Genomic DNA, 13,129 nt, shown 5'->3' on the forward strand with positions numbered 1-13,129 from the left:
GGCTCTAGAAGGTCGGGCTCTGCTGTGGGCTGCGGGGAGCCGGAGGCCTCTTGATTGGCTCTTTGACGCTTTCGGACCAATTGTGTTGCTGCATAGGCGTGGTTTTCACAGGTCGAGTGCTGGGGGATAGAGCCGAGTTATAAAAAGAAGGTGTCGGAAACTGTAACGTCGCAGCGCCGCATCGGTACTACTGCCTGTCCTGTGAATATGTCAACATGATCAGAGGGAGGGCGGGGAGCCACTGGGGAGCGCGCGCAAAGTCGCCTCTAGGTGGCTTATCGAGAGATCGCTGCAGCCCCGGAGCTCGCTCGCCGGCGCTGGCTCAGCCCACGTCTGAAATGCCTCAGTCATCCAGCCCGGGATCGAGGGAGGAGGCAGGGCCCCGGGAGGAAGGGGGAGGAGGAGGGAGCGAGCGCGCGAGCGAGCGAGCGAGCCAGGCCAGGAAGGCGGAGAGCGCGCCAGGCGCCGGGCAGGGGCGCTCGCCTCTCGCGCGCAAGGCTCGCCTCTCCTCTCCGGGCCGCCACCGCCGTTTCTGCGTGCGGCTCACCCGCTCACGGCGGCCCCGGGAGAGCCAGGCGGGCGGCCGAGTCCCCCGCGAGCTGCCATTGCGCCGCCGGGCGCCACAAAAGGCGGCAGCGGCGGAGAGGCGAGCGCCGAGACTCCGGGCTTGCGTGCTCCCCAGCCCCACGTGGAGCCAAGCTCCGCCCGGCCGCCGCTGAAGAGCTCCCGAGCTCGGGTGGCTCTCGGCGCCGGGCTCCCGGCATCTGGGCTCGTGGGGTTCCGGGGCACAGGCGTGCTGGGGGGCTCCCTCTTCCCTCGGCCCCACCCGAAACTGTGGGCGGAGACCCGAACACCCCGGCACTCCTGCACGCGGACTCGCGCCAGCACCTTGGGACCCAGCCACCCGCGGGAAAACACTTACACGCAAACACGTACACAGCCTGCGCCGCGGGCCCTGGCTGCCCCCCCCCGGGGGGGGGGAGGCGGACTCTGGGGTTTTTTGGAATGGATTTACCAGCCCTTTAGGTCTCTCTTCTATCTGAATCTGGGCTCCCCGGGAGTTCCACCTGAATGTGTGCATGAGTGTAGAGCAGAGAATGGAGACCCGGACAGAAGGAGCGCAGCAAGGGTCTGGGTTCTGGGCCTGCCCCCGCGGAACCGCTGCCCTCACCTCCCAGGCCGCGGGCGAGCTGGCAGGGGGAGGTACGTCCTCTTTGTATCTTCTGCAGGCATCCCACTAATCTCTCGGTGCACCCGGGGATTTATCTCACCAGAAGTCGGGGGTGAATTTGTAAAACAAACCGTGATACGCCCCCACCCCAGAGACGAGGTGACTGTTCCAGTTCAGGTAGGGTGGGGGCGTCATCGAGGGTGGAGGGGAGGGAGGTCACTCACGAATCAGACCTGTCGCCAAACGGATATCTGTTACCGCAGGCAGGTCCCTGTCTGGGTCAGAGGAGTCCCCAAACCCACATTTCTCGCTTTTGGGGGGGGGGCAGTGAGTTGGGCCCGCCCTGCTTAGATGGAAGGAAATCTTGGGGAGAATGTTCTTTTACCCTTCCTGAGTAGAGAGCTTCCTCGAGTGGAAAGGAAAGGAGAGAGGGCTGGTTTCGGGGCCTAGGGGGTTAAGAAAACCAAGGCTTAGGATGTGTGTGTGTGTGTGTGTGTGTGTGTGTGTGTGTGTGTGTGTGTGCGCGCGCGCGTAGACAGCCAGATCCGTCCTTTCTCAGTTTGCCTTGCGGACCCCCAAACCCTCAGCCCCAGACTCCGAAGTGGGAGCAAGTGGAAGGTGAAAATGCACTTCTTTTGTGAGCCAACCTCCTGGAGATAGGGGCGGAACTTTCGAGGCGACAAGCTTTTTCAGCCTCGCATTTTTGACGCACATGGTTAAGAGCAATTGGCGTCAGCGCTAAGAATTCCCTGAAGTCACGGGAGAGAATGGAGTGGTTCTTCGAACTCTGTCTGGCTCGCCATCTCGCCCCCTTTTTTTCCCCCTTTCCGCCTTTTTTTTTTTTTTTTTCTGGCGTCCTCTCGGGGTCTCTCTGCCGAGAGAGAGAAAAGGAAGAGGCCGCAGGAGCCCACGGTCTTGGCTCACAACGTCCCCCCCTTCCGCGTCCCTTAGAGACCGGATTCTGGAGGGTGCCAGAGGCCAGACCTTCCCCCTCCTTACGGCCGTCCACCGAGGTCACCGCAGGGTTTCGCGAGTCTCTGGAGGCCCAAACCCAACCCCTCCCCCACACTGCTCGCTGCCCGAGCCCGGGGCAGCCCCGCGGCGCTTTCAGGAGCGGCCCCAAATCCCTGCGATCTGGTTTTGCCTGCGCTCGCCAGCCAGTCTCTGCCCGGCCGCTCGGAGTAGAGGGAAAGCAGTTCTGGGGGCACAGTGTGACTGGACGCATCCTCTCTCGTTGCCCCAAGCGTCCAGATGCTCAAGGGAGAGACGTTTTCACCAAGTCCTCGGCTTCCAGGCCTGGCCGTGGGAAGGGAGCTTGCTAATTTTACTTGTAAATATCTCGACTCGCCTTTGGCCCCAGAGTGGACCAAGCAGGATCTCTGACCCTTACACCGCCCCCTCCCTCCATTGCCTATTTTTTGCCGGTAGTTCTAACTTAACCCCGGGGTTACCCCAGTTGCCACTCCCTATCCTCACTCCCATTCTTGCTCGCAAGTGGTGGGGGGAGAGGAAAGTTTGCGGGGTTCTGATTCGAAAATGTCCACGTCTTGCTAATGGTCTGCAAACTTCCGCCAATTATGACTGACCTCCCAGACTCGGCCCCAGGAGTCTCGTATTCTGCGGGGAGGCCGCGGTAACTTGGGATCAAAAGCGGGAAGGTGCGAACTCCTCTTTGTCTGTGCAGGGCCGTCGCGCCCCCCTCCCGGTGGGTGATAAACCCACTCTGGCGCCGGCCATGCGCTGGGTGATTAATTTGCGAACAAACAAAAGCGGCCTGGTGGCCATCGCATTCGGGTGAAACATTGGCCAGCGCCTTCTGGAGACTTGTGCCAGGCCTGGCAGCAGCAGCAGCGCACCAGGCTAGCGGGGGCCCCCGGCCCGCGGCTTTAGGCTCCAGGCGTCGGGTCTACACAACCTTCTCTCTCGATTTGTAGACCGTAGTCTGTCTCTCCCCGCCTCGCGCTCAACAAAAGACATTCGGGAAACACTGAATGAGTCTGCCCCTGGGCAGAGTCCGAGGAGCCGTGCCTTAAGGGCGGGAGAAGGGAGCAGGGGGCTAAAATTTGGATCACAGGGGACCCACGGAACTTCTGATGTCCTCCAGATATTCTGGCGCCTTTTTGCAGGCCTGATTTTTTTTTTTTAATTAAAAAAAACCCCACGTCTCCCTATCTGTTATGCCTGCAGTGTTTAAGGCCAAGCTGTGTGTGTGTGTGTGCGCGCGCGCGCGCGCGTGCACGCAGATGGTAAAATGTGGAAGGGGCAGAGGAAATTTCGGAAGAAATTTCCTACACACACACACACACACACACACACACGCGCGCACGCGCGCGCGCGCGCGCGCAACCAAGCCACTGCCCAGGCCACAGATGCGACCCAGAGGCGAGCCTTGCCAGAGTCGCCGGGGAAGCCTCTGCTCCGTCCTCCTTTTCCCCCCGTGGCACTCCAACTGTAAAGGGGACCAACCGACCCTTTGGTGACCGAATGGTGTTTATCTGCAGTTTACAAAAAAGGGGGGGGGAGGAAGGGGGAAAGGAGGGTGGGTAGGCGGAGTGGTTTACTTTGGCAAGTTTGCTGTAAATATTCTCTTCAGCATGTGTGAGGTCTGGCGAGGGACTATTACACGCTTATTCCCTCTTCAACTTTCGCCCCCGTTTGCCGCCGAGCTTTTTTCAGTCCGAGGTGTCACTAAATTGGAAACTCTGTTGACATAAGGACATCCGTGTTTCTCCAGGGGTCTGAGGCCTAATTAAGAAGTTTCCTACGGTGGTCGGTCAATACATAAACTTTTCCTGGGGAGGGGCTCTCCGGTCACCTGGCGGAGTAGGGAAGTCTCCTGTTTACGCTCAATCGTGCCCCCCCACCCCGTTTGGAGCTAGGCTTTTTTTTTTTTTTTTTTTTAATTGACCAGCTTTGAAACTAAGTTTCTGCTTGAGGGCTCCCGTCCTCCTGGCTCTCCTTTCTGCTAACTTGAGACTTGATTTTCAGACCCCGGATCTCGAGGAATCCGTTCCCCCCACCCAACCCACCCAGTGGGACGAGTGCCTCCCTTACTGTTTGTGAGTCCTGCGAAATGCTGCTAGCACACCCCTCTCACATTAGCACTACCGTGCGCCCCAAACCTTGACTCTACTATATGCAGTTCTGAACCCACTGGAGGACCTCTAGACAGACTAGGGAAGCTAGATTTTCCTCCTGGAGCTTTACATTCACTGCACGCCCTCCCCCCCGCCCCAGCTTGCTTTAAGAGGTGGGTTCCTGGGGCGCCTGGGTGGCTCAGTGAGCTGAGCCCCTGCCTTTGGCTCGGGTCATGATCTCAGGGTTCTGGGATCGAGCCCCACATTGGGCTCTCTGTTCAGCAGGAAGCCTGCTTCCCCCTCTCTCTCTGCCTGCCTCTGCCTACTTGTGATCTCTCTCTGTCAAATAAATAAATAAAATCTTTAAAAATAAATAAATAAATTCAGCAGGATACCAAAAAAAAAAAAAAAAAAAAAAAAAAAGAGCTGGGTTCCTCCCTGGCCAGGAGGCTGCCAGATCATTCAGTTTGATGGAATTAGCCTCCCTATCTTTCCTCCCTCTGGGGGCAGGTACAAGCCCTCCCTTGGACCAGACTGAAGACCCAATCTTTTGTTTCTTCTTCTCTTCTATTTTCCTTTAGTCCTTCCTTGGTAATGTCCCTATCTCTCTGTTCATCTTTCAGGACTCTGGGACTGTATATCCGTATGATCTTTCTTGCCCTGTTTCCTCGAACTTTCTCTTCTCTCCCTTGCATCTGTCTTGTTCTGTTTCTGTCTCTAACCCCCTCCCAGCCTTTAACTTCTCTTGTCCCTTCTGTTTTTGATTTACTCTCTTTCCCACTTTTTCCTGCCTCTTCTTTCTCCTTTTCTAGTTTGTCTGGCTTTCTTGGCCCTCTCTGAATTCTCTGCTGCTTTTCTGTGTTTCTGGATTCCCTCTGCCCATCTTTGCCAGTAATCAAGACAGGCTGGAGCTACCTCTTCTTGGGGTTCAAGCTGACACTTCCTTTCCACGCCCTTGGCTAAGAAGAAGATAAGGTGTCCTGAGACATAGAAATGGGTTTGGGTGCCTCGTGTAGGTTGGAAGTATCACCATCTCCTTTTGGGATCCCCAAAGTCAGCCACCCCAACCCCAGGATCTCTCCCCCTTCCCTTTCAATCTCCTTTGGAAGGCAGGAGCCCAGGGTGAGAGGAGGCACGTCTGCCCTAAAGCCCGGGGTTCTCGTCCCTGCTTTGCCCCAGCAGCACGGGGCTTTCCTATAAAGCACATTTCCCTGTCCTCTGACAGCCCTCTAAATTATTGATCAGGACGATTCAGGGCAAGAATCTGAAGGGTGTGTGTGTGTGAGAAAAGATTGTCAAAGTTGTCTAGCTTGGGGAAGCAGTATTTTTAGTACGGAGGCTCACTTTGGCGCCAGTTGGTTTATGCTGTTTCTAGAGCGTCATCTGTTATTCCCTTAATCCATGCTTATCGTACCTCCTTCTAATGTAAATATGGTTTTGGCAGAAACAAAATGGAAGGATTTCACCCTCTGCATCATTCTTATTAGCACCTACCTTTCATCAAAGCCGATCGCTCTGGAAAATGGCAAATTTGTACACGGCTAGTGATTTAGATAAGTTGGAAAGGAAACAAGGGGGTGGGGGATGAAGTGTGTGTGTGTGTGTGTGTGTGTGTGTGTGTGTGTGTGTGTAGAATGCCTTTTATACATCTATGAAGGGTTTCTCTCCCCCGCACCCTTCTCAGGGAAAGGAACTAATTGTGGTTTCCTAATTTCAAACCAATCTGCATCTTCAATGTTCTCTTTGTGTGTTTTACCCAATTACTTAAAAAAAAAAAAAAAAAAAAAAAAAAGAACGCATGGACTTTTCTTAGTCCAGCAGAAATGAATTTGCGAGGAAGAGGCCGGGGGAATTTTTCCTCTCGTCTTATCTGACTCAGAATCATCAAGACGCAGGCCAGAGCTGACTTGGCCCTCAGGCACTTTTGACCACCCAACACCTTTGTTTATCCAACATCCTCTTTCCAGATTTTCAGTTGGGACAGGTAAGGGTGTCAGTGGGCCCTCAGCGACTCAGTCCAGGAATCTGGCTTGTGGGGGGTCTAGGGGACAGAATACTTTAAAAAGCTGGAGGAAAACCACCACAGGACACTTTCCAACCCCCAACGGCAGATGGGGGGTTTCCTCTGACCTGGAAGAGCAAACTGCCATCGTTCCCTGCTCCTTCCCGGTTTTACACACACGGGTGGTGTCACTTGGTGCCAGGGGTGCGTGGGGCAGTGGCGCAAGGGGGTGGTGGTAGGGAAAGTGGGGTCTTGCCCTCCGAGAGCAGATGGGGCCCAGGGAACAGGGAGGTGTGTCAGCAAGGGGGGGGCATGACTATTGACATTCTGCTACTGCCAGGAAGGTTGACAGGGCCAAAAAAGCTGGGCTCTTGCAGATCTGCTGAACTAACTGTCCACTCCTAGCCACAGACACGTTTTCTCAATTGGAACACAATATCCATTACTGTTTCCCGTACTGGATTTCAATTAGAGAGGGTGAGAGCAGAGAGGGAAGGCGGGAGATAAATGAAAAGGAACAGTGGACACAGAAGAGTGTGTGTGTGTGTGTGTGTGCACACGCACGCGTTGCTGCTCCTTGCCAGCCACACCTATAGCCAAAGTCATGTTTTCATGTCTCCCCAACCCTGTAGCAGATAACACACTCAAGAGAGTCTTTCCTATCCAGCAAAGCCCCCAAGAGGTAGCTGTCCCTGGGGGAGCCACGGCTTTGGGCAGGGGCCTGCCTTCCCTCTGTGGGCACAGGGTTTTGAGGACTGACGGGGTGTGAGCATTTAAGGTTCTAAGCCTTACTGTCCCAGTGAAAGTTGCTAAAACCCCTTCTCCCTTGTACAATTCTATGGAAAACGCAACTTCTCGTGGTTCCAAGACACAGGCTGGAAGGGAGTGATTTCACCAGCTTCTAGGGCATACCTGGGGCAGGTAGGGGACTCTGAAACCTGCTGCTAAGGCTAAGGGGGTGAGCCCTAGATTCAGGATCCTGATTGCAGGCCTGGTCTGTCCCTGAGCAGCTGCCCCCCACCCCGCTCAGGGAAACTCTTTGACCATACAGGCTCCTCACAATCTGGGACCAAGCCCCAGCTTCTTCACTGTTCCATCTTCTGTGATCACTGACCCTGGACCAGGGCCGCTCAGAAAACGGGTGTTTGGGGGGAGGCATCGCTGAACCCCAGTGTCAGTCTTCATTACCTGACAATCTGGGTAGCCGCCGCCTCCTCCATGGGGGTAAAAGACACTTGAGGCCTCAACAATGTGTCTTTAAGTCTGAGGTGCCTTGCTGCCAAACGGATCATTCCCGCCACCCCCCCACCCCCGGCAAAGAGTACACACAAATCTTTTAGGCTGGATTATCCAGGGAGCTATGGGGGTTGGGGGGCGAACTGGAGGGACTGTTTATCCTCTGTCTCCCAACCTGAGCTCCAGGTTTGGGAGACAGGGTGACCCTGGCGACCCCAGAAGCCTTTAAAGGTCTCCAGCTTGGGATCTGACTACTTGAGGACTAGAGAAGTCTCTCTCTTTTCTTTTTAAAATTTGATTTATTTTTAAGAGGAAGGAGAGAGAGGCAGTCACACACACATACATAGAAAGAGGGAATGTTTGGAATTGTCAAAGCGCTTTTCCTAAGAGCTGCTTTTGCTGGCTTGCAGACTTCAGTTCATTTCATCTCCAAGCCAAATATTAAAAATCCTTCTGGCAGGCAGGCGGGAGGGCAGAGAGGAGAGGCCTTTCAGATCTAGGAACCTTTCCTGGCAATGTCCTTTCCAACTTTTCCTTGGAAAAGGAAAACTTGCGCCCCCGCCCCCACTGCCCACCCCCATAAGGGGTGTGAGGCAGAGACAGCCCAGAAACCCCCTTAGGTCCTCTTGGCGATGGATTCCGCCCCGGGGTGCTTCCCCTACCGCGGCACCCGCCTTACCCCGGTTCCAAATACGGAAGCTGGACGTGTTCCCTGCGGCTGCAGGCCTCTCCCAGCGCGGAACCCGAAGAGAGGCTCGCTGCCGCGGATTACATCCGCACCCGGGGGTGGCGGGGTCGAGGCTCAGGTCCGGCCGGGCCCGGCCCGCGGGGAAGCAAAAAGGGTCCCCGCACAGGCTGGCCTGCCCCGGCCCTCGGTCGCGAGGAGGTGCCGCCAGGCCCGGGAGTCCCCGAACCATGCGCCCCGGCTCCCTGCTCGCGGGTTACCTGCTCTCCCTCAGCAGCTCCCGGGGCGGGGCGAGCGAGCTCCGGGTGCGGGTGCAGAAGGCGCGCCCGCCCCTCCGCAGGCCTTCGCTCTTCGAGAGCTCCAACTAGGGTTACAGGGGTTCGGTGAGAAGCACCCCCGCCCCAGTACCCAGCGTCCGAGTTGTCTTTTTACAGGGGTGATTCCCACCTCCCCCCCTCCAGTCCGCTTGCAAAGGACAAACCCGGGGTGGTTAGTAAAGACCTCCAGCGCAGGGGGTGCGGGGTTACCAAAAATAAAGGAGAAGTGTAGCCCTCTCGGGCTCTCTAACTGATGGAAAAACAATTGCAAGTAGATAGCCTCCTGGGGAGAAAAACAAGGCCACCGAGCCGAGTCCGGGGAGAATCTTCGCGTACAAAGAGAGGGTGGGGTGCGAGGGAGCGTTCTCCTCTCCCACCGCTGGGGTGTGTTTTTACATGTTTTCTTAACAGCAAGTTCTATAAACAGGTCAGCCCTACATTGCCAGCGGAGGGAGTTTGAGGCTGTGTCTGGCTACGGGTGCAGACGCCTCTCTTTCCCGCTCGCCCCCCTACAAGCGAACGGGGGGCAAGGCCCCGGGGCGGGGGGAGCGCTACTTTCCACTTCTGACTTGGAGGGTATAGTTGCTTTTGAAATAGCTCCTCTTGTCTTCAGACGGTAAAATATGAGTTCCCCACATGTCTGACTCTGGTCTTCTAGTACCTCAAGCAGGGTTTGGGTAGTGGGGAGCGGGGGTGGGGGGGCTGCTCTAATTACCTCTGCGCTGAGTGGGGGTGGGGCGGGGGGATTCTCTCTTTTCAGCCGGGCCCTGCTGGGGTGCTGGGGCACATTATTAAACCCAGACGCTCCGTCCAGGAATCGGGGCCATGAGGAAAAGATTTACAATTAAGCCAATTGGGGCCGATCACAGCAATCCAAGTTTGCAGGTGTAAATAATGCCCTTGCTTTTTTTTTTTTTTTTTTTTTTTACTCTTTCCAAGCGGCTTCATTTCACCGCTCCCCCCTCTTCCCGCTCCCCGCACTCCAAGACCCTACTCCTTTAGAGGAAAGTGGGGAGGAGGAAGACCGGTGAGGCAGAGTCAGGACTTTTCTATTAGACAAGTTAAAATACGATGTTGCACTCACTTTTATGTCCGTGTATTAATGCCGTGAATACCCAGGACAACTCCTCTGTTTCATTTCTCCGTCTAGAATTGGAGAATTGTTGGAGTCACTGAAAGGCCTTTTGAGTGTGGGTTTGTGATTTATTTTTTATTTTTAGGGAATGAGACGGATTTCAATATCAGGGATATTGGAGTTGAGTTATTATAAACTTTTTCAGTTGGAGAGATTAGGTGAAGGAGAGGTAAGAGGCCAAAGAAATGTTGTGTAGTTGGGGTATCAGAAGATTGCCCCAAACTGAATCTGGAAGAGAGGAAGGCCCTGCTTTCCCGGCTTTCCAGGGCTTCATTTTAGATCTCCCTAATGTTTGGGAAGCTTGCTGAACCATGTATGGGCCCAACGTAAAGGCCATATTCCACTGTATTATTTAAATGTAATAGAATATGCACGTGTGGTTCCAAAATGTCCTATGTGGGTACAAGTGTGTACATATGGACATTCCAAGTAGACCCAAATATGAAATTAAATATCAGATTAAAAAATGCATTGCAATCACATCCCACGGGCAGACTCCCATTTGATCAATATAGACAGAATTAAATTTGTTTTCCAGCTACGCAGCTACTCCTTTTCTCTCTGAGCAATAAAGTCTGCCTGTTACAAATTACCAGGGAATTGGAGAATATGCCCCCCCCACTGTTGTTCGGTATTCTTAGTCTTGCACTAACCCGCTCATAATATATGTAATATGTGTGTACACAGGCACTTTTCCAAAAAATTAGCGATAACATTCAGGGTGTATGAAGAATGGTGTTTTTCTCCCTCTGCATTTAAGATTCCGTGCGTGCTACATTGCCACTCTGGGACACTCATGGGGGGGGCGGGGGACAGACGCCCATGGGGGTCGCGGGGGAGGTTTCCAGGCTGGGTTGCATGCAAGGGCAGGGAGTCAGAGCGCCTGACTCCAACCAGGATAAGGTCATAGGTGTAGAATTAGGGAGGCAGGACTTAACACGTCCGTTCTCAGCGAAGGGAGAACAAGAGTCACCAGGTCTGGGATGAAACCCCCTGAGCCGCCACAGGAAAGTTCCCAGGCAATGGCGGTGCAAACACCTTTTTAATTTTTCCTCCTTCCTTCTTTTCTTTCTGCTCGCCTTGAAAAAATTCCCTGTCCAGCGCATATGTTGGGCATAAATAAAAGGGGGAGGGTGGTGTTGAACGCCGGGTGAACCCGAATCGGCCTCAAGCAGCGCGGGAAGTACGTGGGGAGGCAGAGGAGAGAGACGTGCCCCTATCTCGGAGGTGGGGAGAGGTAGTGGTTGGAGGAAGGGACTGCTTCCCACTTGGAAACCTGCGCTCCTCGCTCCTGGAGAAGCTCGCCCGGAACCTCGGCGGAAGGTGCCCCTGCCGTCTCGCCGCTGGATGGCGCTCGGGGTGAGACGCGGCGGCGGACCTCGGTCCTCGGAGGGCCCCGCAGGGCCTGAGCGGATCTCCACCAACGCGCGCGGGGTTGGGACCTCAATTTTGAACTTCCGCAGCGCCGATTCCGGATGCGCCGGGAGGTCAAGGCTGTTCCTGGAGGCTGGGGTGGGAGAGGTTCGCTCACAGTCTGCCGAACTTGGAAGTTGGATCCCGAGAGGCTAGGGTAGAACCGGGATGCAGGGGACGAGGGTTCTCAGCGCAAACTGGCGCCTCGTTTCTTAGGCCACCTGTACTAGCTCTTGTTTACCGAGAAAAGTGTGTGTGTGTGTGGGGGGGGGTCGTATTTGGAAAGGAGGACGGCAAGATAGGTGTGGAGATGCAAAACGGGTACACCCTCTTTTGCAAAGGCCAATCTGGTGTTCCCCGGGCCCAGACATGCTCGGTTGAAGTCGGAGGGGCTGGCCTTACCGGCCTGAATTACCTGGAATTGGAAATGTTAGGGTTCGAGTTGCGCCCCAATCTAATGGAGCCCTCATTTGGAAGTGTCTCTGAAGGCACCAAAGAGAGAAGACCTCTCACACAGCCAAAGGAGGAGTGTGGCTACAGTATTGGGAAGAATAAATTCATGCGGCGCTTGCTGAGCCCTTACTATGTTCCAGGCACGGTGTTAGACTTTATGATCTGGTCAAAGTTACTTAGAAAGGAAAGGGGGGAAAAATCCACTATAACCAAAGAGGTTTGCTGGCCACATGGTCCAGCCAGGAGAGTCTAACATTAGGTCTCTATTTTGTAAGCTCCCAGAAGGAGAGGAGTGACTCATCCTGTCTCCCAACTCCCATCACAGATTACAGCGCTTGGCAACTGAGAGGTGCTCAGTGAGTATCTTTCAGTAGAGGCATAAAAGTCAATGAAGAAGGGGAGAAGGACTAAAGGGGTTTCTCCGTGCATTTGGAAACAAATGACCACTCCCAAAGTGCATTTTTAGAAAATCAGCATCAAACTGAGTAGCTACAACGCAAACAGATTCTGATATGTAAAACGCAACAGTGTAAGGATGGTAGTGGGAAGGGAAGTTTGCTGTCATGGACAGAAACATCCACCAGATCATCCCACAGATATTGACTAAGGGGCTTCTTGGTCCAGGTACCCTGCTAAGCGCTGGAGACCCTGGGTCCTGGCTGGTTTGATGCTCATTGTCCTGAGCCTTATTCACTGTGATGAGTGTACATGCCTATACATTCCCATTTTAAAGATGAGGAAAGTTGAGGCCCAGGAAAGGTGCGGTGGGAGAGGGCTTCCGTTCAAGGTCTCTGACAGGAAGGCCAAATTCTGTCCAGCCTCAGCTTTTCTGCCTGCTGGGGTAGGTAGGGCCAGTGGTTTTCTGTTCCCTAGAAGAGGAAGCTGCGATCTTGGGCTCCCATCAATTTTCAGGAGTAAGGAGCCTACACCCACTCCAGGCTTCACAAAGGACTTCCCCAGATCTGCTCGCAGCCGCGCCGAGCGCTGGGCTGTGCTGAAGGATCTAACTAACTTCTAGACTCTCTTATCCATTTCTACCACGCAGTGCCCACACCTTGTCTAGGACTAGACGGTGTTGTTGCTCTTCATGGGCAGAGAACTGTGGGACAGATAGCTAGGGAGTCTTGCCCAAGGTCGCATTTGCTAAAAAGTGACAGCAGAAAAGCCTTTACAACCCCTTCCTAGCTAGGATTTTATGCTTCTGGGCAGACCCCCTCCCTCATTAGTACCCCAGTGACCAGTGCAGTGTGGCATAGTCGGTGAGTTTATCAAGTGTTTGTTGATTGAATAAACTAATCCTTCTTTGTTTTTTTGCTTTTAGTATAACACAGAACTAAAAAAATGAAACAATGATCGAATAAAGGGGAGTGAGGTGAGAAGCTCAGTTTCCCAACGCGGTGACTGAGGGTGGGGCCGGCTTGGGTTCCCCCGCCGCGTGCTCTGGCACAGTGAGGCCACTTCCCACTAGCTTTACAAAGACGGCTGTGATTTCCTTGCATCTATATTTTAGTCCTAGACTCCGTTCGGTTGATCGATGAAGGAGACAAGCTGACCCACCGTGAGGTCAGTACAATCGATGAGGCCCCCACAACCGCTGGGAAATCACCGCTGGGGCCGCGCTCTGGGTTCCAACCGGAAGG

The sequence above is a fragment of the Enhydra lutris genome, unplaced genomic scaffold (assembly GCF_002288905.1).
Source record: "Enhydra lutris kenyoni isolate GAN:26980312 unplaced genomic scaffold, ASM228890v2 scaffoldscaffold46, whole genome shotgun sequence".
Lineage (NCBI taxonomy): Eukaryota > Metazoa > Chordata > Mammalia > Carnivora > Mustelidae > Enhydra > Enhydra lutris.